Below are 25,949 nucleotides of genomic sequence, written 5' to 3'. Positions count from 1 at the left end.
ATTTATCCATAAGGATGGATTTACTGGATAAGTAAATCCTGCCAACACAGGATATGCTGTAAAGAATGGTACATGCTTATATTCACTCATCAGTGACTTGCATGATAACCTTAGTAATGAAAATGACAGGAGTGCCATTAACTATCTACATGTACTTTGCTCTTTCTCTATATGCCCATAAAACCGACTCGTTGTCAAGCAGCGACCAAAGGAAGCGAAGTTGTACACTGTCCTCAATAAGTCTGTTCTCATGAAGTTTATTCGAGCAGCAGAATCTGAGTGTCACAAGATGTAACTTTTAGAATAATTAGTCAAATGCAGCAAGCTACCTCTGTTCTAAAACAGATGCCACATCATGCTGATAAAGGGGAAACATGTTTTGTTGCAGTTCTTTAACTGGTAGCCAGATGTAGTTATTAGTGCTGGTCTCGTAGTTAGTGCTAACTCAGCCTCATCTCTGCGTTGTTTTCCAATTCCCAGATTTTGCTATGGAGATATAAACCCACCTGGTCCCATAGTATTTACCAGTGAAGTTTTGAGATGCAAACTTGGGTGCAAAGTTTATAATACTTGGACCTGAAAAATGAGAAGTATGCTCAAAGTGTAAGTTTCTGAAGTTAGCAGAAAACTGAATTTTGAAACAAAGTATGACACTAATGCAATGTTATGGCTGATAGATACATAAATCTGGAACTCTAAAGTCATGGCTCCCACTGGAAATGTTACACAGCCTCCCTATGCACATATAAGGGTTTACACTCAACTGGCATAGTCAACTGAAGTCACTGAAATCAATGGAGCTACTCTGATTTACACTGGCTGAGGAACTGGCTATAGTATTTTGTATTACCCAACCATATATAGTGACATATGTGCAGTGTGGTCAAGTAACCATTAAGCCAGGAACCATCATTTTGACCTTCTTGACACCTGTGCATTTACATTCTCAATGGTAACATTGGATTAGCATAGTATTTTGCATTGAAGGAAGCAAAGATAAATGCTCCAGAAGGAACCGTAGCAAGGCTGGCAGGGAAATACTCTCTGTTATGCAAGATTTGCTAGGATTACATGTTGTTAGATTAACATGTTTTCTTTAGTGCTAGATTAAGAGGAAAATATTAGGGGGGGAAATAGGGATGTTGTTTTTTTAAATGAAAAGTCAGGTGAAGATACAGTTGACACAGTAGTTGTCTCTCTGCCATGTGACAATTTTCTTAGCACACTCTTTGACTCAAACTGAAAAGCATCTTGGAAATTATTACAATACAGATGACTTCTGAGTTCATCTTTGGTGCTCATAGTGCCTATTAGAGAGCTATTTTATTGACTGTAATCTTATTAGGATATTTGGTTAATGCACTTAAGAACATACCACAAAGGCAAGTGAAAGAAGACAGCTGTAAATTTAATCCTGTGGTTTAACTCTTAAATATAAAACATAGCACCATGTATGATGCAGGGACCCCTTAGTGCCAGCTGGAAGAGGCCACATGGGATGCCCAGGATGTTACAGGAATCCCCTGGGTTGGATATCTGCATAATAATTCACTAAAGAGTGACATGTGAAGTCTTTGCCAAGAGCCAGTAGCCCAGTTGTCATCATAATCATTGTGAAATGTATGTATGTATGGATCATATTTAAGGAGTTGTGTTCTATTCTGAAAATTATGTTCTTAAGGCAGGTAACCAGGAGGTGACATGTCTTAGACAGGTTACTTTTAGGAAGGGGGTTACAGATGCTTATCTCTCTGTCTGTTCATTGTGCATTGTGCGCCTTCCAGGGTATACCTATTTGCATAGTGAGCCAGATGCTGGTTAACAGACAACAAAATCAATAAGTAAGAAGTAGAAAGGAAAAAACAACCAGCCAGAGAGCTTCCTGTTTATGAATAAGGACAATGGATTGTTCTTATATATCTAGGGGGGCAGACAGAGACCCTGGATCTTTCACTGAAGGGCAAGTTGACAGAGTGACTTGTCTCATGAATGGAAGATTACAGCTAAGCCTGGCTGTAAAACGCTGGGAGGACTTTGGGTGAGCATTGTTCTATAAAACATGAAAGTAGCTAGTTAAGAAATTCTAGATTCTAGAATACATTTTAGGATTTTATTTTATGTCTAATCATTTGTTTCCAATACTTCTACTTGCTATCACTTTAATAATCTCTATACTTTGTTGTATAAACTTTTACTTGTTTTCCTTTAAACATATCTAAGTGCTGTGTGATAAGCTGAGTAATGATCTGAGACAGAACTGGTATGCTGGGATGTACTGCTTCTTTGGAAACAACAAATCTGTGTATGCTGCTAGTGCCCAGTGGAAGTGGGGGTGGTCAATCCAGGGGACAGTCAGAGGGCTCAAGGGCTGGAGTTTGCTTATCGCTAACCTGTAAAGCAGTGGCTCTCAAACTTTTGTACTGGTGACCCCTTTCATATACCAAGCCTCTATGTGTGTGACCCCCCCTTGTAAATGAAAAACACTTTTAAATATATTTAACACCATTATAAATGCTGGAGGCAAAGCGGGGTTTGGAATGGAGGCTGACAGCTCGCAACCCCCCATGTAATAACCTTGTGACCCCCTGAGGGGTCTCAACCCCCAGTTTGAGAACCCCTGCTGTAGAGAGAGAGAGAGAGCAGAGCCTGCATAGGCCTAGAGGGGTGTGCTTGTGTTACCTATGGCATGTAGAGTTGGGGAGCTGACACCCGGCAGGCACAGCTGAGGCTCCTTCATGCTAAGGGCAGGTGGTAGTGAGGTGCCTCACAACCCTGGGTCCCCCGGGAAGCATCACAGTATGTGATGATGTAAGTACAAAGGCCTTGTTCATATAGAAGATGAACCATCTATTGTGTGAACAGTTCTAATAAAATCTCCAGTTCTCCATTATGGGCAGATGCAGAATAATACTACTGTTGTAGATGACCTAGCTGAGAGCATCACAATGAGACGCATCATTTCCCCTAGATAGCATTTTGGCATTCTTGATATTCCTCGATGCTGTTTTCAATATTTAATAATTTGTTAGTGATTACAGTTACCTTAAAAAACCCTATCAACATATTCATGCTTAATCTCTCCTTTTTAGATCTCATTATATTTCTGTGTGGCACCACTACAGTTACAGCTAGAAACTACCGTGGATATTTCTACGTGGGACAAAAGTTCTGCAGTTTCCAAGGATTTGCTGTCAACTACTTTGGTAAGCAATAGCTAAGTGACACATGTATCCTCCTCAGTTCTAATACATTAAATTTTGTATGTCTTTTTAGAAAAAGACAACTATTTATCTTGGGTTGTGGTTAAAAAGTCCAAAAGAAGGATTAACCTAGCAATAGTTTTACAGGGCTAATTTTCTGTTAACTTAAAAAAAAAATGAATTCACAACTCAAAAATATAATTTTCTAAACAGCGAGACAGGTAAATGAATGGAATGACATAGTGCTAAGTAGGTTTGTTATAACACTGCTTAATGTTTGCTTTCTTACTTTGAATCTATTAACCATTTGCAAAGGACAGATTCTGCCAGCTTTTCTAATGCCGAGAAACAAATTACTTGGTGAGGAAAGCCACGGACACCTATAGTGATGTGGGCTGATGTATTCCCATGTTGGATATCTGGCACCCTCTCTTATTGTCTGTGAAAGAAGGTAACCTGTATTGTCAATACTGGTTAGTTTTATTTACTTATTTAAAAAATTAATACTAAATACAAATCTAATGTATTCATGCTTCAAAATATCCCCTTTAAATATAGTGGGTAAACTTAGCGGGAGGGATAATAGCTCCTTAAAACAGTAGGAAGAATAGCAAAAAAATATTAATTTTACTACAAATCTATCCTTTCCACTAAAGGGAAGAAAAGACCAACCAACCAAAACCCCTAAACCAACAATAATAACCCACAAAGAACCAGAAAGTAAAGTGAAAAGTGCTATATTTGATCAGGAGACCTGAATGTCTGATGTTTGTTAAAGAAGATTATATTTTAGCCACTTGTTTAACTACAAATCAAGCAAAATCAAGATGATACTATTGTTCTGACTAAGTGTTAATCTGGACCATGGGTCAGCCAATGAAATTAATAGGCAGCAGGTTTAAAACAACAATAACAAAAATTAAGTACTTCTTCACACAAAGCAGTCAACTTATGGGACTTGTTGCCAGGGGATGTTTTCAACGCCAAAACTATAATGGGGTTCAAAAAAGAATTAGATAAGTTAATGGAGGATAGGTCCATCAATGGCTATCAACCAAGATGATCAGGGATACAACCCCATACTTTGGGTGTCCCTAAGCCTCTGACTGTCAGAAACTCAGACTGGACACCGGGGATGGACCATTCAATAATTGCCATTTTGTCCATTCCCTCTAAAGCCTCTGGCATTGGACACCATCAGAAGACAGAATATTGAGCTAAATAGACTATTGGTCTGACCCAGTATGGCCAGTTTTATGTTCTTCAGATGTCTTAATCTCATATTTTGATTAATAATTTCTTATGGGCTTTTTTCACACTTATAAGATTGTCTGTTTGGAAAAAAATTGCTAAATTCTGGTGATTGATAGAGATTAGTATACACCAGGGATGAAATCCTGACCTCATTGAAGTTAATGGGAGTTTTGCCATTGACTTCAGTGGGGCAAGGATTTTACCCCAGATACTTTCAATCTTTCAATAATGCCTTGCTATGAAACTTGCAGGTGGGTGTATGAATTAACCTTTAAACATTCTGATCTGATGGTTGGTCATATTATTTCTTGTAATTTGTCAAGTGTGGTTTCTCTCTGGTCCCTGTCTTAGCCTATGAAAGACACAATGTGGTATGCTAATTTACTGGAGTTCTAAAGCTGAGTCTAAAGAGAGGGTACCAGCTACATGTTTTCATCTCTCATCTGGCCAGTGTCACCACTCTTTGGCTGGAGTGCTTGTATTCCTGAAGGAGTCCAAATCTCCTGCTCCATTAGCAGGGAAGAAAGATCCTGGAGCAACTGTAGATTCCAGATTGTCTATTTCATAGCCTGCTTCATTGTTCCTATACTAATCACTGGCTTTTCTTAGGACAATGCCTTCAGTTCATTACAGATAGGCTTCAATTTATGCTTTTGCTGATGGTTTATAGTACCTGTTCAGTACCTTGCTCTTTCTGTACAGGCATTCTTAACATACAGCGTAAACATGCCTTGATTTTGACTCCTTGAAATGATTGATTATTTTTAGGTCTGGTGAAATATTTTCAAAATTTAGATTGTTTTTTGAAAATTTGATGAAAGGTTTTCAAGAAAAAATGTGTGTGTGTATTATGTTTGGTTTTAGATTTTTTTTTTGCAAAGTATATTCTGCATTTTTGACTAGCTCTATTTATTTTGTTGTACAATTCTTTCCATATTTCACTTTATTTCTAGCTTATCTGAATCTCTTTGATCGGGAAAACAAGCTGCAAATCTCATGAGAACAGGCCATTTTATAATATTTCAGCTTGTGAAAAGTTAATACAGTCTAAGGGGATGCTTGTGGCGTTTCCCTCTCACAGAAGCCCCGGGTTCCTCAACACAAGTATTGCTATGGAAGTGGGTGACCCTGGATTTAAATCACCTAATCTGCATTCGATGTGTAGATTCACTAATAGAAAAAGAATATTTGAAAATGACCTTGGTGCTTTTTTTGTGATGTACAAACTGGACCTGAAATGGTCTTGTTAAGACCACACAAAAAAATCAGATTTTTGTTTTACTTTAGAAATTGAGATCTTGTGTATCAAGGAATACTTTATGGCAGCTAAGAAGTGAAATTACGGCATCATAAGATCCCAGAGACCAAAAGCTGAGCAAACCCAGAGGGGAAGGGAATCTGTCTACACTAAGAAATTAGGTCAAATTTATTTAAGTCAATATTTAGCCTCCAATTTTACAAAGTCGACACTGCATATCCCCACTATGCACATTCCGTTGGCGGAGTGCATCCTCACTACCATGGCTAGCATTGACTCAGGGAGTGATGCACTGGGGGCAGCTATCTCACAGTTCCTGCTGCCGATTGGAATTCTGGGTTAGGATCCCAATGCCTGATAGGACAAAACATTTCCACAAATTGTTTTGGGTACATATCGTCAGCCTCCCATGATGCACTTGTCCCCTCCCTATGCTCAGCTGTGCACAGTTGTTGTGAGCATCGCAAACACCTCATGCATCGTCCTGCGGTATTTACAGAGCCTAGCCAGGAGCCGCCACGCAGAACAATGTGATGCCACACAAATAGCTGTGCTGGAAGCCATGGAATAGAGCAATTCACACATGCTGGTGGCGGCAGCCGGGCTTGTTGACATGGTGGACCGCTGCTTCTGGGCCTGCGAAACAAGCACAGATTGGTGGGACTGCATTGTGATGCAGGTACAGGATGAGGAGCAGTGGCTGCATAACTTTTGAATGCATAAGGCCACTTTCATGGAACTTTGCAAATTGCTTTCCCCAGCCCTGAAGTGCATAAATACCAAAATGAGACCTGCTTTGACAGTTGAGAAGTGAGTGGCAATAGCCCTGTGGAAGCTTGTAATGCCAGATTGCTACCGGTCAGTTGGGAATCAGTTTGGAGTGGGCAAATCTACAGTGGGGGCTGCTGTGATCCAAGAGACCAGGGCAATCAATTCACTTCTGCTAAGAAGGGTAGTGACTTTGGGAAACGTGCAGGACATAGTGGATGGCTTTGCTGCGCTGAGGTTCCCTAACTGTGGTGGGGTGATAGATGGAACACACATCCCTATCTTGGCAACAGACCACCTTGCTAAAGAGCACATAAACTGCAAGGGGTACTTCTCAATGGTGTTGCAAGTGCTAGTGGATCACAAGGGCTGTTTCACTGACATCAACGTGGGATGGTCAGGAAAGATTCATGAGGCACGCATATTTAGGTTCAGAAATCTGCAAGAAGGAACTTTCTTCCCAGACCGGAAAATTACCGTTGGTGATGTTGAAATGCCAATAGTTATCCTTGGAGACCCAGCCTACCCCTTGCTCTCATGGCTCATGAAGCTGAACACAGGCAGCCTGGACAGCAGGAAGGAGCAGTTCAACCATAGGCTGAACAAGTGCAGAATGGTGGTGGACTGTGCCTTTGGACATTTAAAGGGGCGCTGCACAGTTTACTCACTAGGTTAGATCTCAGCAAAAGCAATAGTCCCACTGTTGTTGCTGCTTGCTGTGTGCTCCATAATATCTGTGAAAGGAAGGGGGAAAAGTTTCTGGTGGAGTGGGGGGGGTTGAGGCAGATTTCCTCGCAGCCCATTTTGAGCAGCCAGACACCAGGACAATAAGAAGAGCACATTGAGGCGCACTGCATCTCCGAGAGGCTTTGAAAACAAGTTTCATGAATGATCCAACACTGATGTGAGAGCTGTGTTTTTTTTCCTTACCAAGCTGCCCCATTTTTTTGCATGTACTGCCCTGTAAAGTAAACCCCCACCAACCACAGCATGCACAGTGAATAAAGAGCCTCTTGTCCTCAATTCATGCATTTTTATTATGCTAACAAACACTGAACAGAGACAGCAATGAATAGCAAAGATAACCCGGGTCTAAGGGCCTGATAACATAGCAGGGAAGGGGCAAGGACACGTAGCTTATGTAACCCTTCTGCCAGGTGGAGCCAACAGCAACAAGGGCCGGGTTCAGTGTCTAGGGGTTTCAACAATACAACACAAAACCAGCTCGAGCCCTCACCCAGTGACCTGGGACAATTACACATCACTCCCTGGGCACCTCTAAGAGGATTTACTTCCCCTCTCACAAGCACGAGTCTGAGTGTAGCAAAATCTTTTAATAAATGGAGGGAATTAACTCCGCATTAATTTGGGAAAACACTGCAATTAGGGCCTATAAACACAAACCATGAGCAAAAGACCCACCCCCAAGTAAGTTGGTCAGTGTCCTTTTCCCCTCAGGATCTCAAGTCCAGCAACCCAAAAGTCCCTTTAATGTGCCCGTCCCTTTTCTGTATCCCACTCGCAGTTGCTCTCCTTGGTCAGTGCAGCCCCAGAGTTCAGAGGTTCATCCACAGAGTTCACCTCTTGTCGTGTGTGGAAGGCAGAGAGGAGGTAAGGAGGCACTTTACATGCTGCACTGCTCAGGCACTCGTTGCCCCCAATTTCACTGCCTAGCAATCAGAGGTGTGGGAATGAGAGCCTTCTGCTCCATGAACCATCCCCTGGAGTTGAGTTCAAGGGATAATGGAGCTTCTCCTTCTCCCTTCCACCCGCATTCTACGATGGCTGGGAGAGGAGGATATGGAACTTGGTGAGGGGGGCAGCTGTTCAGCATTGGGTGCAGCGGGACTCTAAGGTCTAGCTGCCTTTCCTGCACATCAACCTGATGCCTCAACATGTCTGTTTGCGCCCCCATAATCCACAACATCTCTTGCGTGTTACACTCTTGTTCCCTGCATGCTTTCCTGCCCTCTTGGTCAGTGTGCATGCTCTCTGACAGTGTAAGCCTCCATGCTTTCAGCTGGGCCCTGTCAGTCCCGGAGGAACGCATCATATCACAGAACATGTCTTCCCTTCTCCGCTTTTTTCGCCTTCTAATCTGGGACAGCCTTTGTGCTGGTGTGGAGGAAGTACCCACAGACAAGGTGGCAGTTGCAAGGAAAAACATACATTGTTGGAAGCAGAAGGTTAACTATTGCAATGAATGAAACACTTCACAGCAGTAAATACATTCCCTGAGGTACATGGCCACATTTGTCTTTTAAAAGAAGCGCCTACCAGTAAGGTACAACACATGGCAGAGCGCTGGGCAGCAGATTTCAGTTTGCAGGCAGGCATGGTGAGCACACAAGAAAGGGTAGGCGGTGTCAGGGCACACCTGGGTACATTTTTTGGTGGGGAAACTCTTGGTACATAAATAGGCTTTTCCAAGAAGCACCCTTTGCATAGCTGGACTGGTCGCCACTGTATCCCAATTGTTTAGCTCAGATTAAACATTAACCACAATTGAATTTAACCCCTTTAGTGTTATTACAAGTGTGCACTCACCAGAGGTGCCTTCCCCACCATCACAGTCCCGCAACAGTTGGTCCTGGGAGGGGATAGGCTCCAGAGTTAGGAAAAGGTCCTGGCTGTCAGGGAGAATAGATCCTTCACTTGTCTGCTGTGCATTCTCCTCCTCCTCCTCTTCCTCATCTACCATGCCCTCCTTGTTGTTGCCTGTGGCCGCCTGGGGCCCCTGGGAGGTATCCACGGGCAGTGTTGGGGGTACTGGTGGGGTCCCCGCCTAGAATCGCATGCAGCTGCTCATAGAAGTGGCATGTCTGTGGCTCAGAACCAGAGCGACTGTTCGCCTCCCTTGTCCTCCGGTATGCTTGCCTGAGCTCCTTTATTTTCACACGGCACTGCTGTGTGTGCCTGGTGTAGCCTTTGTCCCCCATACTCTGTACGATTTTGGCATAGATGTCAGTGTTTCTTCTGCTAGTTTGGAGTTCTGCCTGCACAGACTCTTCTCCCCACACAGCAATCAGATCCAGGGTCTCCTTTATGCTCCACACTGGAGTGCGTTTGTGGCCCTGGGCAGGCATGGTCAGCTATGCTGGTGAGCTCTCCATGCTGATCAAACAGGAAATGAAATTCAAAAGTTCCCGGGGCTTTTTCTGTGTACCTGGCTGAAGTGCAGTGGAGTTGAAAGTGCTATCCAGAGCGGTCACATTGGAGCACTCTGGGACACCCGCCGGAGGCCAAACCTGTCGAATGACACAGCATTGTGTCTACGCTATCCTTAATTCGACCCTGGAAGGTCAATTCTAGCACTACTCCTCTTGCTGAGGTGGAGTACAGGCATCAATTTTACAAGCCCTTTAGGTCGGTGGAAAGGGCTTGGTAGTGTAGCCACGCACATTATAAATGTGACCTAACGCGGCATATGTCGATCTAATGCCGTAGTGTAGACCAGGCCTTAATTAGACTCTTTAAAACACTTTGATTTTGTTTGGAGTTAAATAGGCACTAAAAACAATCACTTTGGAAAAACATTGCCATTTATTAAAGAGTCAACCTCCCTGCACCTTCAATTAAGGTGTAAGACCTCATAATACACATACTCTAATGCTCCTCTTCAGCAAAATTAGGGAACATCAGAGTTGACATTGGTGATATTTTTAGGTTAAAAACAAGCAGAAAAAAATCTTAAAATAAAAAGGTCCTCCTTATACATCATAAAGAAGCAAAAAAGGGCACAAACCTGATTTAAAAAGAAAAAGAAAAACTTCACATTTCCACTAAAGAAAAAAATATATTTAAAATAGCCATCAACAGATTTGTCAAAATAGTAATAGGAAGCTTCAGTACTGGAATAAAAAGAATTTAAATGTGTGGTGGTTTTTTGTTGTTTTTTTTGACAAACAAATAGGAACAGCAACATTGTAACAAAGTATTTACACTAAAAGAAATTCAGACATGCAAGTGTGGGGTCAGTACTATAGTTAAGCACTTATTTTAAGCTGAACATAAACACAACTTCGAACTGAATGAAGCAGAAAAGAGATGGAGTTGTAACTAAAATAAAAATATTCTACCAACTTTGAAAGGTTGGCTGAGACTCACAAGCTTTGTTTATGGCACTTCTGATGAATAACTTTTATAGTCAGCAGACGATGCCATCTGCAGTACGCCAGCAGCATTTCTGTTGCCATAAAAGAAAAGCAAATGTACTGAAGCTGCCAAGATCACATAACACTCACACTACACACAAAATAATGCATTTTCAAAATTCATTGCTTATTTGTGAAAGTATTTCCTACAATTTCCAACTACAATAACACACTGCTTAAAATATAGGAAAGCTGTTTAAAACGGCAAAAATGGCATTGTGCCTGAAACTTGAGGGAATAAGAATTCTTGGGTGAAATCCTGGTCCCACTGAAGTGAATGGAAAAAACTCCTATTGATTTCAAGGGAGCCAGCAGTCTACTCCTGGTATTTAAATTTTGTTTATACAGGGCTAGATGTAGAGCACTTCTAAGATCAGAACCAGGGTATTCAAGAGAGGAAGGAAGGTCTTGTGGTTAAGGATTTGCATTGCCATCTGCATTCAGTTCTTGGTGCTGCTGTGCATTTTCTGTGTAACACTGCCCTTGTTACTTAACCTGTCTGTGCTTCAGTCCCTCATTTGTACAGTGGGGATAAGAACGCTTTGTTTCTTCCATGCTGTATTTTTCTTGTCTATTCAGACTGTAAACTCTTCAGAGAAGGGACAGGCTGCAGTAACATTGAAGTGTCTGATGCAGCAGGGTCCTGATATTAGATGGGGGCACTAGTTGCTACTGTAATACACAAATAATACGGCTGTTAGTAGTCAGGCACATTAGAAATAATAATAAATGAGGTCACCAGCCTCAGCAGGAAAGATACGAGCATCACTCCTTCTGAGAATTATTTTGTCCTCACCAGTAATGACAAATTAATCATATTTTGTTTGTTAGGCTGTCCCTCTCACTAACTAATTCACAGGGATTCCTGCCCCTCTGACATTGCTCCCTACTTAATATCCTGCAGTGAAACTAGAAGAAATTTTAAGGGTATTTATAGTAGGTCAAGATTTTAAATGTAACAAGTATTTTTAGATGTCTCAATTTTGGGGGTGCCCAGCTTGAGACACCTTATAAGTGCCTAATTTTCAGAGGATGGGAGCTCAATACATCTTGACACTTAGGCCAATTTAAGGAATCTTACATTGGGTATCCAGAAGTTGAGAGAGTTCCAAGCTGTGGTGATGGCACTCACTATGGCGATAGCTTTTCTGATCCGCTGGTTGCCATACTCTAGCTTTGTTGTTGTCATTGATCCAGCATATAACATTTCACCTCTAGCTGCAAAGTTCCAATGCATTTTGGTAAGGCCAGTCTTGTTTGCAGCCCAATCAGATGCCTTTTCTTCAACAAGCAGGTAACACACTAAACATCGGTCACTTAAACGTTACGAACACGGAGGCTTGAACTGAAGGGTGGCCTTGTTGTTTGGTGCTAATGATATAAAGATAATGGTAACTCATCTTTTTATAAAGAGGTTAAGTGGTTTATTACAATGGGGCAGTAATACTACTACAGTTATTAAATAATCTCTGTATCTCATACACACTCCTGCTCTCACACACACATCACTCTCCCCAAGGAGCCCTATTCCTTTGCTGAAAGATATAGGAGTCAATGGGGGTACTTGAATCCGATGTGTTAATCAGTCCTCACTTAGGCTGGGTCTACCTTAGGAGCTAGGGGTGTGATTCCCTCACTCATGTACACATACTTTTGCTAGCTCTCATTGAGTAAGCATGAGTATACATAGCAGTGTAGCCAGGGTAGCATGGAGGCATAGCTGAGCTGTGCTGAGTTCATATCTACAGATTTCAGGCCTATTTGTGCTAGTGTCTTCGCTGCTACAACTGCAGCTACACTGTTGTTCATACTCATGCTAGCTCAACGAGAGCTAACATGAGTGTGTGTACATGAGCAGGGCAAATCACATGCCCCAGGTCATAATGTAGACATAGACTAAGAGTGAAAAACATGCTGTGCAGAGGGCTAGCACAAGGCCAGGCACAAATAAGTCCCACTTAAGGCTCCAGTTCTGTAACTGATAGTGTGTAGGTGTAGGGTGACCAGACAGCAAATGTGAAAAATTGGGACGGGGTGGGGGGGGGTAATAGCAGCCTATATCAGAAAAAGACCCCAAAATTGGGACCGTCCCTATAAAATCGGGACATCTGGTCACCCTATGTAGGTGAGTGCTTGTGCCTTTGTAGAGCCCCATTGTCGACTCAGTGGTCCACTTGTATCGTAAGTTACTACTCAATATGAGTAAGGGTGGCAGGATTTGGCCCAAAACATTTTAAAGTTTTAGCTCTCTATGCAATTTTGCATCCCACCTATATCTGTCTTCTGGTTGATAGAAGTAGTTACTTTAGCCGTTTATTTTAAATATTACCATTGCTTAGTTTGGCTCAGTCAAATCAGACAATTCTTTTTTATCGCCGTTTGTCACGCTACAACTTAAAAACAATTCAGAATGAATGCTCTAGTAGAGACTTAAATCAAGAGCTATTATAGATATTCATCCTTGTTCTGCCTGAAGCTCTGAATTATTTTAAAATGCTGTCTTAGGATACCGAGAATCAAATAATTTATCACCATTCCCATTACCCTTAAAAAGAATAACAATAAATACCATAGCTTCAAAAATGTCTGTGTAAAGGCTATTCATATATCAGCTACTTGAGGGGAAAGATATACTGCATAAGAAGGGTGATGACAGCTGTTGGAAAATGCATACAGCAGCCCTCCAGGGAAAGGGAGAGAGAAAAAATCCTGCCCCTCAGATGGGGGAGGCAGAGAGAAACATAAATATTTCCTGCCAAAGATGGTAATTTAAATCACTCTTGGTGAATAAAAAAACAACTGCTTTATAATAAGTACAGTTGTGGAAATGCATCTAAGTGCCATTGACCCAAGAAATTTTTGAAAAATTAAGGTGAAATCCAGGCTTCAAAGTCAGTGGGAATTTTGCCAATGATTTCAGTGGGGCCAGAATTTCATCCTAAAAATTAAAACCTTCCCTTTTCCCCCCATCTCATTCTTTGCCCATGTAGCGAAGCGAGACTCACTGGCATGGTGCCTCCTGCTGGCTGCCCTGGGAATTAGCTTGATTCCAGCTTGGAGTGCCCTCTGCTGGCCGGTGGCTCACCTGCTGCTTTACTTCAGGGTTCTGCCCCAGCAGTACCCTGGCACGCTCTGGGTCTCCCCTCCCAGGGGAACCCCCAACCCTCTCACCCACCTTGCCTCAGTGGCTACTGCCAGTCATTATCTAGCCCCCGTTCACTGGGGCAAACTGCAGTCTGTCATGGCCACTCATCACTGGCAAAGGGGTTTGGACCAGCTGCCTCTGCCTAACCCCAGACTGCACCTCTGTAGCCCCAGTACCTTCTTTAGGCCTTGCACAAGGCCTGCAGCCTGAGAAGTTGCCAGGCTGGAGCTCTCCAGCCCCTCTTGCCTTTCCCCAGCACTGCTCAGCCTCTACCTCTGCTCCCCTGCTCCCAGGCAGCTAGGTCCTTCTCTCTCCACTACTAGAGAGACTGCCCCAGCTTCTGGCTCACAGCCTTTTTATAGTGTCAGCTGTATCCTAATTGGGCATGGTCGCAGCTGTGGCTGCCTTCCCAATCAGCCTGCCCTATTGGCTCCCGAGGGCAGCCCTTTCCCAGGGCTGTTTTAACCCCTTCAGAGCTGGAGCGGGGTGACCGCCCCCCGCTACAGCCCGTTAAGATTCTCTAGCTACTTTATTCTGATAATTTTGCTTTGTAAGTGGCTAGAGAGTGAACGTTACAACACAAATCGGGTACATTAACCAAAGAGCAAAATGATCACAATGGGTCCTAATCTGGGTCTTGCAGTTGCCACATGTAGATGGACATTTTGTGAGGGCAAAGCAGGTAGTTAGAAACCCAGCTTCCTGTTTGGTGTGCACTTTTGGAGAGTGTTTGTGTATGAAAATTTAGTGTCCAGACTGAAGATATTTGAAAACCAGACTGAAGTATGTCTATCTATCTGTTGTAATATGGCTATCATTTTGAATAATGCATGGGTACTGAATGGTACATATATTGGTGGTGCAAACTGTGACTGGCCCCTTCCTGCAAGATGAAGAATACCTATTTCAAGATGCTGATCAATTTTCATTAACTTTAATGAGAGGGGCTTAGCACCAGTATCTTGAAATGCTGGGTCTTAAGGAATTTATATTATGGAGGGACTGGTTGTGGCTCCATAGTTAAGGTTAAATTGAGTCTTGCATGTAAAACAGTGATTTAACTTCTTTGATACATATATGAAGAATGTAGTGGTTTTTTTGCCAATCTTATACACCTTAATCTTTGAGTTGAAAATTAATTTTCTAAGAATTTACAAGTCATTCTGTTTGAGTTAACATTGATTTTACAATGGATCCTTTAAGAAGTATAGAATCCTAGGTAAGATCATTTTTTGTCCCGGGCACAGTTAATAACAGAATAATAAAAACTCTTCAAACTTTCCATATATTTAAAACTCATAGAAATCTGGTGTGTAGGCTACATTAAAAAAATAGTAAGTACAGTTCTTGTATCTCTTTGTCACGATTGAAGACCAACAAATAGACACAAGTCAATAACTCTGATCACTCTGAAGTGGGGCCATTGTGACATCAGAACTAACTCAACCAGTCATAAAATCTTCTTAGCTAATTTATGTGCTAAATTTTTATTGGTTGAGTCAAGAATGTAGGTGGGCAATATGCAAGTTGGAAGTGTTCATTGGTATATTAGTTGACCCTCAGAAGTCACAGATTGGCCGTAACTATTACTGTTAAGAGTAGTGTGACTTCATGTAAACAAAACAAAGGCCAGATTCACCCATATACACTGGCTGCTTTGCACTGCTCCAGTGACACAAAGTAGCTGTAATCCTCATGTAACTGGCCAGTAGGCTTCAGATGCTTGTGCTGCTCCAGAATGTCAGTGCCTACAGCTGAATTTGTCCTTAAAAATTAAAATGCCCACAAATAATTTAAGGCTGATATTCTGTCTTCAATTTGTTATAAATATCACATGCTAGCATTCTCTTTGATATTTCTCATTTAATGTTCATGTATGAAGCTTGTAATAGTTAAAAAAATTCCTACATGAAACTGAAATTAAAGTTGAGAGTACATATCAGTAATTTAAGGGTTAAAAATATCATAGAGATGTAGCAACTGTTCCCAAAATAAGCACTATAAACCCAAGAATTCAAAATTAAGGTTAAATTTAAGAGAAATCCAAATATGCTACAGTATGTAAATGCACAGTTAAAGCACCAGAGCAAATCTACCTCTGACCTGTAGTAACACCATGAGAGGGAAGAAGTGAGAAATTAATCTCTTTAAAAATGAGATTTCTTCAACTCTGGCATTTTTTGGTTCATGGTCCCAATCATAACCATATAGTTATTGCATGGCATTGCGACATGGTAGAGTTACGTTCTTACTGAAGTAATCTTTTTGCAGTTAAGTCTCATGTAAAGGGCCACCACTAACTTGAAATCTTTATGACTTTTTCAGAAATGCCTAAATATCTTAAAAGCCTGGTTCCATTTTCAAAAGTGACTTAGGTGCTGAGAAGACCAAATCCCATTGATTTTCAAGGAGCTGTAGGCCCATAAGGGCCAATTTTAAAGGTAGTTGGGTGCCTAAAGATATAGATTGTAAATCTCATTAGGCACCTATCTGTATCTAAATACCTTTAAAAATATGTGCCCAAGTGCCTAAGTCACTTTTGAAAATGGGACTTAGGAGCCTAAGACACTGAGGCCCTGTTAAAAATGTTACCCCCAGTCAATTTTTAAAAACATGAACTAAATGTCATTTCAGGCAGTACTCCTGGCTCCAAGTCCTTTTGTCAATTGTTGTGCCTTTTCATTTCCTGTATAGACACATGTTTTTCTCTTCCCTTTTACTATGCGAAAGGCCCCATACAAGCAGTAGGAGAAAGAAATTAACTATGGCCACAGCCCTGTAATTAGATATGTGAATCGAGGGTTCTATGCCTGTACAGAGGCCTGTTGAAAACAGGGAGACTCCATCCAGGCCAGGGGTATATGCTAACACACATACTCTCAGGGTTGCATATTTTTACAGTGCAGGCTGTGCCCCTGCCAGTCAGATGGGGTGCTGCAGGTGAGCCCTGCCTCCATTCATTTCCCTGCACCTGGAATATAAGCAAGCCCAAGCAGGCCTTCAAGTATTAAAGAGCACTCTCTCCTTGGAGAGGTGTGTGCCTCATTTATTTAACAGAAAAGAACACCACAAAACATAAGTGAGACCTTCAGTCAGTCCACCGGAAAACCCTACGCATCTGGGTTAATCTGTCTTATACCTTGCCCCTTGGGCCATGGAACACTCTCAAGCTGAATTCCTTGGCTGGAGCTTAGGCCTCTGCTTGGTGTTCTGCTAGATGCAACTCTTCCCCCGACAGTGCATTGCTCTTCACTGAGTAAATCCCTAGTAACTCCCTGGCAGGTCCTACACCCAGTATGTTCTCCTGGACTGCTCCTGTCCCTTCGCTGGGAGCACTTTCTTTCTGGGACAGCTCCTGTCTTTGTGAGCCCCTTTCTCCCTGGGAGTGTCTTCCATAACTGAACTCAGGCATCCTTTTTATTAGGTCCAGGTCATGGGTGGCTGGTGAAGCTTCCCCTTGGGAAGGCTAGCCCCCTTTCATGCCTCTTTTGGCCAAGGCCCCGCCACTTCTGGCCAAGGCCATGCCCCCCCCAGTCGCTTAGCTGCATAAAACCCTTATTCAATCCTGGTGTAACAGTCCTTAGTGGCCCGATGAAAGCCCTAAAAACAGCTATTAATAGAGGGTCCAAGGGACAGAGCATGGGAACGTAAGCTAAGATCATACATTATGTTTCTTATGCCCATCTCTGTCACTTATTTATCATGTGGCCTTGGGCAAGTCAGGCAACTTTTCTGCCTGAGTTAAAATGAGATGAGGAAGATAAGAATTATTTTCTATTTGGGTCTTGTGAATTCATAAACTAATGTTTGCTCAGTGCTTCAGAAAATCCTATATGAATACTGGATAGTTTCATAACAGGAGTTAGTTATACACTTTTATAGACAGGAGAATGCCAAATATTTAAAAACCAAATAGTGCATCCTAATTATTAGCCATTTTTGACTATCTATTGTCCTGTATCAAAGTTAATAGCTTCCAAAATTCGACAACAAAAGAGTCTTGCATTGAAATCATCTAGTTAACAAAAACAAACAAAGTAAGTGTAACTTGTTCCTCAATTCGCAATGTCCAGATATGGTTTACCGCAGTGTTGAAATAAACAGATCTTGACAGATGTGTGTGCACTGCTTCAAAATAGAAAACCTCAGCTTTTTGCCTGCTTTTTCACATTAAGCTTCATCAGCTAATCAGCCAGGATGTAACACATGGTCTGGTTTCAATTTTGTGAATAGTGGCTGTGATGGGGTGTTCACTCCACATTAGCATAGAAAGGGTTAATGAGGCTGAGACGGGACCAATTAACGAACGGGCCACACCTGAGGGGAATTAGGTGGCGTAAGTAACCCCTGACTGAAGATGGAGCCCAGCTGAGAAAGAACAAGAGGGGCTAGTATAAAGCCAGGAAGATGACAGAAGAAAAGGGCGGTGTGAGGAAGTCTGCAGTCACTCTCTGGGCATTAGAGAGGGAAAGGAGGAAACCCAGGGGCAGAGCAGAAACTCTGGGGATCCAGATCCTGAAGGTAGGGTTTACCCAGAAGGGTGGTCGAGTGAAAGCCTGAGAGAGGCAGAATTGGAAAAGGCTCAGGGAATCGTCCACGAGGCTGTGGGAGCTCTGGGGAGACACTGGTGCTGTGAATCTCCCTGGGCCAGGACTGGGCCCATCCCAGAGGCATATGCTCCCTGCTCCTGTGGCCCCAGTCTCCCAGGAACCAGTTGGATTGGCTGCCCTGGCCAGGGAGCTGAGGTGGAAGGTACCTTCCAGAGGCAACGTGTGGGACGGTCACGTGTCCCCCTTTACATTGTGCTCCCTCATTATCAGCAAGGAGTCGTCTCTGGTTGCAGGGTCCTGCAGAGGAATTGTTGACTCTCCTGGCTGTTGGGATCTTGAACCTGGACGACGCTGCAGCCGACCAGCTGACCGCAGAGACTGATGGGGACGCCAAGCCGCTGCAGTTGAGGAGATGCCAGAGATGGGCTTTATGGTAGGAAGTGACCCTGGGAATGAGTTAGGAGCCGATGCTCGAACCCTTAATAGGGAGTCTACTGGTTTTTGGGGCCCTGCACTTGCCACTAGGCCTGGCTACCGGGGACTCCTGATATAGACTGAGTGTTTGCTTTGCTGTGCCCAGGGGCTACAAACTGATTGTTTGCTCTCCCCACCCCAGGGGCTAAAGACTGTTTGTTTCCTCTGCCCTTCCCAGAGAGTCAGCGCCCCAACTGCTTTTTGGTTGCCTCAGCCAGGAAGTGCAGGGGTGACGGACAGCTTGTTTGCTCTGTCCCACCAGCGGTCCTGAGCCCCTTGATCATGATTGTTTCACACAACAGGGAATCTCAAGAACTGTGTGACAGGATGTGTCAACCCTGCACTGGGCAAATGGGGGCAACCCCCCGCTTGACATGCTGAGCCCCCATGACACTCTGCTTCCCAAGCCTTGAGTGCAGCCCATCTTACTAATATTGTCTATCACCACTGTCACAGTCCAGTTCAGGCTTTGTAGCCTGCTAACATAATGGCAATAGATGACACCACCTGCAATTGGACAACACCTGATGATACTGAACGGTAGTTAAGTAACTTTGCAAACCTCAGGAAGTGCCAATGCCTTCTGACAGATGAGCACCTGAGGAGGGTAGGGAGACCTTCGATGAAGGAAATGCCATTGAAAAGTGAAAGAGTTACATCATGATTTAGCCAACAGCAGCCACAAACCAGAGGGAAGGCAACAGGAAACTACCCTCTGTACTTTCTCCCAGAAAAACTATTCTTCAGGAAGTATAGTGCCTGATGCTTGCACCAAGGAAAAGAATGACCCAAACCTTCAGAAATGATTCACCGGAATAGAAACATGGATTGGAAAGATGTAAGATATAAATATGGAGAATATCAGAGCTGTATTGGATTGGTAGGGGTCATTACAGGATGTTGGATGGGTACACAGCATACTATTCAGAATCCAAGAAAGGGAGAGAAAACGGGGTCACATTTATCTTATCCAAGGAGACATCAAAAATGGGTGGTTGGATATAATCCAAACAATGACAGAATCATTACAATTTGCCTTCAAGCAAAGCCAGTCAATACATCAATCATACAGTTTGTGCCTCTACAACAGCAGTTGATGACCACACAATTGAAGAGTTTTATGAACAACTTGAAGAGACACTCACTAAAACACCAAGTAAAGCTATAACCCTTGTTTTTGGGGCCTTGAGTGCAAAAGTTGGAGCTGTAAGCTCTCATAAAGAAGTAATAGGAAACAATGGTCTGGGTTCACAAAATGAGAGAGGAATGTGCTTAGTTGAATTCTGCTGCTCTAATCATCTGGTCATTACAAACACTGTCTTCACCCACCATCCTGGTCATTTATGCAGGTGGAGGTCACCTTATGGTATGACAAAGAACCAAATTGATGGTGTAATGATACAGCAAAGCTGTAGATCGAGTGTCCAATGGACAAAGACTTTCCCAAATGCAGACTGTGGGTCAGACTATCAGCTGTTACCCTCAAACATAAAATTAAAATTTTAAAAGATACAATATTCAACAGGTCCATTGTGTTTGGACTTGTCCAGAATCAACAAAAATTACATAACTGCTGTCCAGGTTAGGTTTGAGACTTGGCTTAGGTGAGAGAAGAAAACAAGTCAAATGAACTTTGGAGTAAAATGAAAACGACTATGCTCGAAACTGCCAAAGCACACATTTTGAAAAGTCAATCTTGGATTGCACCATGGTTAACTGAGAAGGTGTTTGAGCTGGTGGAAAAATGACTCAGAGTGAAAGAGGATGGTTTGGAGATAGAAAAAACATAGAAAAGTCTATAATGGACTGAGCAGACAAATTGAAAGCCAGAGTAGATGAGAAGAACGACTATATAATGGCAAAATGTATGCAACTTGAGAAGTATAAAGAGTAATAATACAGAAGGTATGTTTACGGTGGCCAGACTTCTTACCAAAAGGTTTTCTCCATGATGAAACGCAATAAAAGATCATGATGGCAGAGTCCTAACTGAAGGTGATCATATTAAATGCAGATGGAGAGATTACTGTGCCAATCTGAAAGTCTCACCACTGCCACTCATAATACAAGACAACAGAAAAGAGAGTATGAAGCTGGAGCTATCAATTCTGTGAGAGGAAGGGGGGCCTGCTGTTATGAAGATGAAACCTGGGGAAGCACTGGGGTAGATAATATGCCTCCAAACAGTTTAAAGTGATTAATGCATGCAGTACTGATCTTATGTGGAAAATTTGTAATGATGTATGGACGACTAGAAATTGGCTGGAGGACTGGACAATGGGAATTTTTCTGCCCTTTCCAAAGGAGGAGGAGACAACGGATTATAGTAACTATCATACTATCTCCCTGATATTGCACACGAGCAAAGTTCTGCTCTACATAATTCAGAATCACATGAAATGAAGGCTGGAAACAGAGCTACCATGACAACAAGCTGGTTTCAGAGAGGGCTGTAGCAGACATGCAAATCTGTCACATCACTGAAATATGTAGACAGAACAATCACCCATTGATCATGTGCTTCATTAACTACTCAAAAACATTTGATATCATCCAATATGACCATCTTTGGAGGAACAGCAATAAGTGACTGTGAGGGGTTTTACACTTGGCAGTGTGTGGGACAAGGGTGTATTTTGTCTCTTTAACACATACATAGAATTTATTATGAGATAAGCCTTGGAAGGTTTTGACAAATTGGAAGGAGCTTGGATTGGCATTAGTGGACACCTCTTTACCAAGCTCATATATGCTGGTAACATGACACTCTTTGCTACAACCACCAAGGCAATGCAATGTGTGTTGGAGTCTGTAAAACAATTACTATGGAATATGGACTATTCCTGAATGTGACAAAAACAAAATGCATGTACATTGAAACGACTAACTAAAACAGGAGGCAAGTGGACATCACGATTAATGGGCAAGCCATAGCGATAGAAGACTAATTGAATTATCTGGAATCATATATATCCAACCAAGGAGGCTGTTCCAAAGAAATCTGAAGACAACTAGGAATGACTCGCTCAGTTATGGCCTCCCTTAAGAAAGTGTGGAAACAATGTGGCATCTCAAAATGTACACAGGTGCAATTGGTGAAAAGCCTTTTTTTTAAATAACAATTTATGGATGTGAATTATAGGAAGTTTTGCTGCTGAGAAGAAAATCAAAGCTTTTGAAATGTGGCGCTCATGAAGACTCTTGCATATCTCCTGGACAGAAAAAAAAAAGAATGACTATGTTAGGAATATTATTGACAAAAAGCAGACCCTGATGTCAGAAATCCACAGACGCATCAGGCACTGAGATGGAAATAGCCTTGGGAAAGTTATTATGGAAGGAATGGTGATGGGGACAACCAGAAAGGAGATGGATGGATGATGTGTGGCAGATCACTAGAAGGTCAGCTGCTGAGTGCTCGAAATTAGCAATGGATTGTAAAGGTTTCCAAAAATTCTGCAATGATGTCATTGATATTCAGACATGAATAAACTGATTTACTTTTTTATCACCACTGTTGAGAGATACAGTACAACAAAGGGGTCCTAAACTCGAATGGGTTACAGGCACCACTGTAGTACTATTAATGATATAATAAATTATCCATTTTTGAACTGGATCCAATGATTTCATAGTCCCTCTACTGTGCATATAATAAAGAAAACACTTGCAATCATAAATCAGCATCAAAGGTCAGGAAGAGAGAATTCTTGTACCAACTTTTGAAGGCTCCAAGTCTGGTAACAGAATGGAAACTTTTAAGATAGACCTTTTGTTTTAGAAATTGTAATTAGGCTGTGATGGTGACACATGGTGTAGAAATGATGTAATAGTTACACCATTAAGGATGGCAGTAAGAAAGAACTGGTCCTCTTATTGACTCCAAGAAGTAGAGCTCTTTTATCTAATTCCCTGCAAAGTGATGCAGAAAAGAATAGCATTAGAAGAAAAGAGTGGTAGGTATGGTGAATTTTGAGGTCCTTTTCTGAAGTGCTGCTCAAAGGACATCTATAGCCGATGTATCCTTTGTTCTCTTCTTCTAGTGCTCTTTTCTCTGATGCCACTGCATACATTTATTTATTTAGATAACTTATAGTGCATCCATTTCTGAAGCATCTGGATGCATAAAAGATAAATATGAGCAGCACTCTATAAATCAGAACAACCACAGGAGGCAGAGGCCAAAACAGCATTGACAGTATTGTCACAGGACATGTGGATAGATAGACTCACAGAAGTATACGACTGGAAGGTCATCTAGTCTACTCTCCTGCACTCAAAGCAGGACTGCATAATAATTTGACCATTCTGACAGGTGTTTGTCTAACTCATTCTTAAAAACCTCCAATGACAGAGATTCCACAACTTCCCTAGGCAATTTGATCCAGTGCTTAACCATCCTCACAGTTAGAAAGTTTTTCCTAATGTCCAACCTAAACCTCCCTTGCTGCAATTTAAGCCCATTGCTTCTTGTCCAGTGTTCAGAGGTTAAGGAGAACAATTTTTCACCCTCCTCCTTGTAACAACCTTTATTATGTACTCAAACTTGTATCATGTCCCCCCTCAATGTTCTCTTCTCCAGACTAAACAAACCCAGTGTTTTCAGGATCCGTATGACTTTTTGCTTCCTAGAACCCTGGCATAGAGATGACCATTCTGCTGTCTATTCCCCCATTTATGTTTTCTGCCCAAAGATAATTGCTGTTGGAAAGTTTCAGAAAAAAATGGTTCAGCCACTAAGAGAAGAGTGGGGTGGAAAATACACTTTTCCCATTCTAAAAAGGTTAAAGATTGATAGTTGCAATTTAGTATGTAAATAATCCTCAGTGATGAGCAAGGTACAGCCTTTTTGGGGTGGAAATTGGTTTTTATATTACCAACTTACGACCATTTGGAAATCATATCATTAGCAGGCATAGTAGATTTTTTTTTGTCAAGCTTCTTGAGAGTGCCTGTAAGGATGCACTGTGCATGCATGTGTACATGCAGAATGTGTATTAAACTCACTGGTCCCTGGAATGACTCCAAATCAGGCTGGACTAGTTTTTTTTTTTAATGTTTAAGAAAATTCAGGAGCTGGTGAAAGCTCCTATTCTGCCCTCACGTGTAACCTACTCTAAAAGCAGCTGGGGTCCACGGGCCTGAGATAAGGTTGCTGGTGTTGGGGTGGTGTTCAGCCAATCAGTTCTAGGTTATGGAACTTGCATGCTGTTTCCATAATTATTCTCTAAACAGCAGAACTTCAAAGAAGTGGAGTCTGAAGCGTATATGTGTTGGAGGTGAGAAGGTGCTCACACAGCTGCCTAAGGAGAACAAATTTGCCATGCAAGAAAAGGCAAAATCTTCTGTCATCTTAACTTGCTGCAAAGAGAACTATAACAGGCAGGAAAAGGCTGAGAAAATCTTGAATATAGCCAAGATTTACTCTGTGAAGAAGTTGTGACAACTAAAAGTTAATCTGCTATTTTATAAGAAACCAGGATAAAGAACACTGAGTAACAGGAAATGTAACACCAGATAAGATCAATGGTGTCCTGTCTCAGACAGAGGCCAGTACTAGATGCTTCAGAGAAAGGTGATCTCAAACTGAGGCTGCAAGTGCGATTTGTAGAGATGCAGCTGTGATTTTGGGATTTGTCCCCCTAATAATGAAGCAGATTTAATATTCCTAATCACTATATTTCTCTGTCAGTTTACTGATGGTACGTTTCTCTTTGGCCGACTGTCAACCATGCAGTCTAGACCCACCTTTTCCGGTGGACTGTTAAGCCTTCCCAAAAGTGTGTGGCACAAGTGTGGCATGCAGATACTGGGAGGGCAGCAGAACAAAAATGAGTCCAAAAAGAGGGGAGAAGGATGCCAAGAGGGGAGACTCCTCTGAGAGGGACAAGCAGTGATTTTGCCCAGGCATGAGGAGGAAGTTATCCTACATTCACAGGGAGAGCAGACACCAGGTGAGAATGGAAGAGGAACAGCCGGAGAGGAAAATATAGGTGGTTAACACTCCAAGCCAGAGGGAACAAATTTGTTTGCTCCTTTCCAGTACATGTTCTTACAGGGAAGCGGCCTGATACAGTCCAGAAAAGTTACCCTATGGTTGCAACTGGATACAATATTTTGCTTTGCAGCTTGTCCTAAACAGTTGCCTTGTGCTGTATGGGACAAAAACCAGCTGCTGCCTTTCATCCTAGCAATGGCTACTTTCCACTGGTATAAGAAATGATTCCTGTATATACAGCCTGTAAGTTTCTTTTGGATACGGAAAGGTGCTATATAAATGGCTAATAGCATTATTACTACAATAGTCTTTTTAACCCTTAATACTGTGGTTAGTTCCCAGATAGAAGAAACCTGGGAATCAGCTGTTTTAAGGGATTTGTAGTGGGCTCACTGGGGTTCCTGAACCCTGGGACTAGGGAGGGTTTTCCACAGCACGGAAGTGGAGTAAGTCTATATAAAGAATCCCACTGCCATAAATCCTCCCCACTCCCAACTAACCCACCTACTCAAGGCTGGTTCTCAGTCTGAAGCTGGTTTGGACAGGAGTGTGTGTCTGTGGATCAGGGAAGGGAACCAGGGGGAGGCAAAGCTGGCAGCAATAGGGAGGGACGGGAATGGCACACAACACATCTCATAGATAGAAAGGATGGCCCAGTGGCTAGGGTCCTAGTCTGGAACTTGGGAGACCCAGATTTAGTTCCTGTTCTGCCATGGACTTCCTATGCGATATTGGGCAAGTCACTTAGTCTCTGTGTGCCTCAGTTTCTCATCTGTAAAATGGGGATAATAGTATTTCTTGACAGCATAGGGTGATGTGAGGATGAATACATTAAATATTGTGAGGTGCTGAGATACTATGGTGATGGGATGATAGTTCCCCCCTGCATTGCCTAACAGTGGTGAGGAAATTTTGCTAAAACACTTTAAAGAGGGTACTGTGAGAAAGGCTGGAAAAGGATTGGGACTGATATATTGCAAATGGCAGCTGGGAGGAGGCTAAAGCAACTGTTAGAAGAGGGAGAGGGAGGATGCGGGGGCAGATGTAGTAATCATCAGTATTTTAAGGATAAATATCTGCCATAAATCTATCCCTCTAGCCGCTTAATTTTCCCCCACCCTCTTCTCTGAATTCCCTCATTTCTCAAT

General features: G+C 42.4%; 1 protein-coding gene and 1 pseudogene across 5 annotated transcripts in view; one reads left to right on the top strand and one right to left on the bottom strand.

The window, feature by feature from the left end:
• Positions 1–25,949, bottom strand: part of PLEKHG7 (pleckstrin homology and RhoGEF domain containing G7) — a 96,854-nt gene that overhangs the window by 68,982 nt on the left and 1,923 nt on the right. For 2 of the 5 annotated variants that reach the window (XM_045002179.1, XM_045002184.1), the window contains exon 2: positions 10,588–10,666. The exons of the other annotated variants lie outside the window; for them this stretch is intronic. The gene's annotated coding sequence lies outside the window, so the exon portion shown is untranslated. The remainder of the gene's footprint in view (positions 1–10,587; positions 10,667–25,949) is intronic. 5 annotated transcript variants of the gene reach the window in all.
• Positions 123–24,246, top strand: LOC123343307 (annotated as a pseudogene).

The sequence above is a fragment of the Mauremys mutica genome, chromosome 1 (assembly GCF_020497125.1).
Source record: "Mauremys mutica isolate MM-2020 ecotype Southern chromosome 1, ASM2049712v1, whole genome shotgun sequence".
NCBI classification, from domain to species: domain Eukaryota; kingdom Metazoa; phylum Chordata; order Testudines; family Geoemydidae; genus Mauremys; species Mauremys mutica.
The sequence above is the reverse complement of the archived record's forward strand: the minus strand, read 5'-3'. Positions and strand labels throughout refer to the sequence as shown.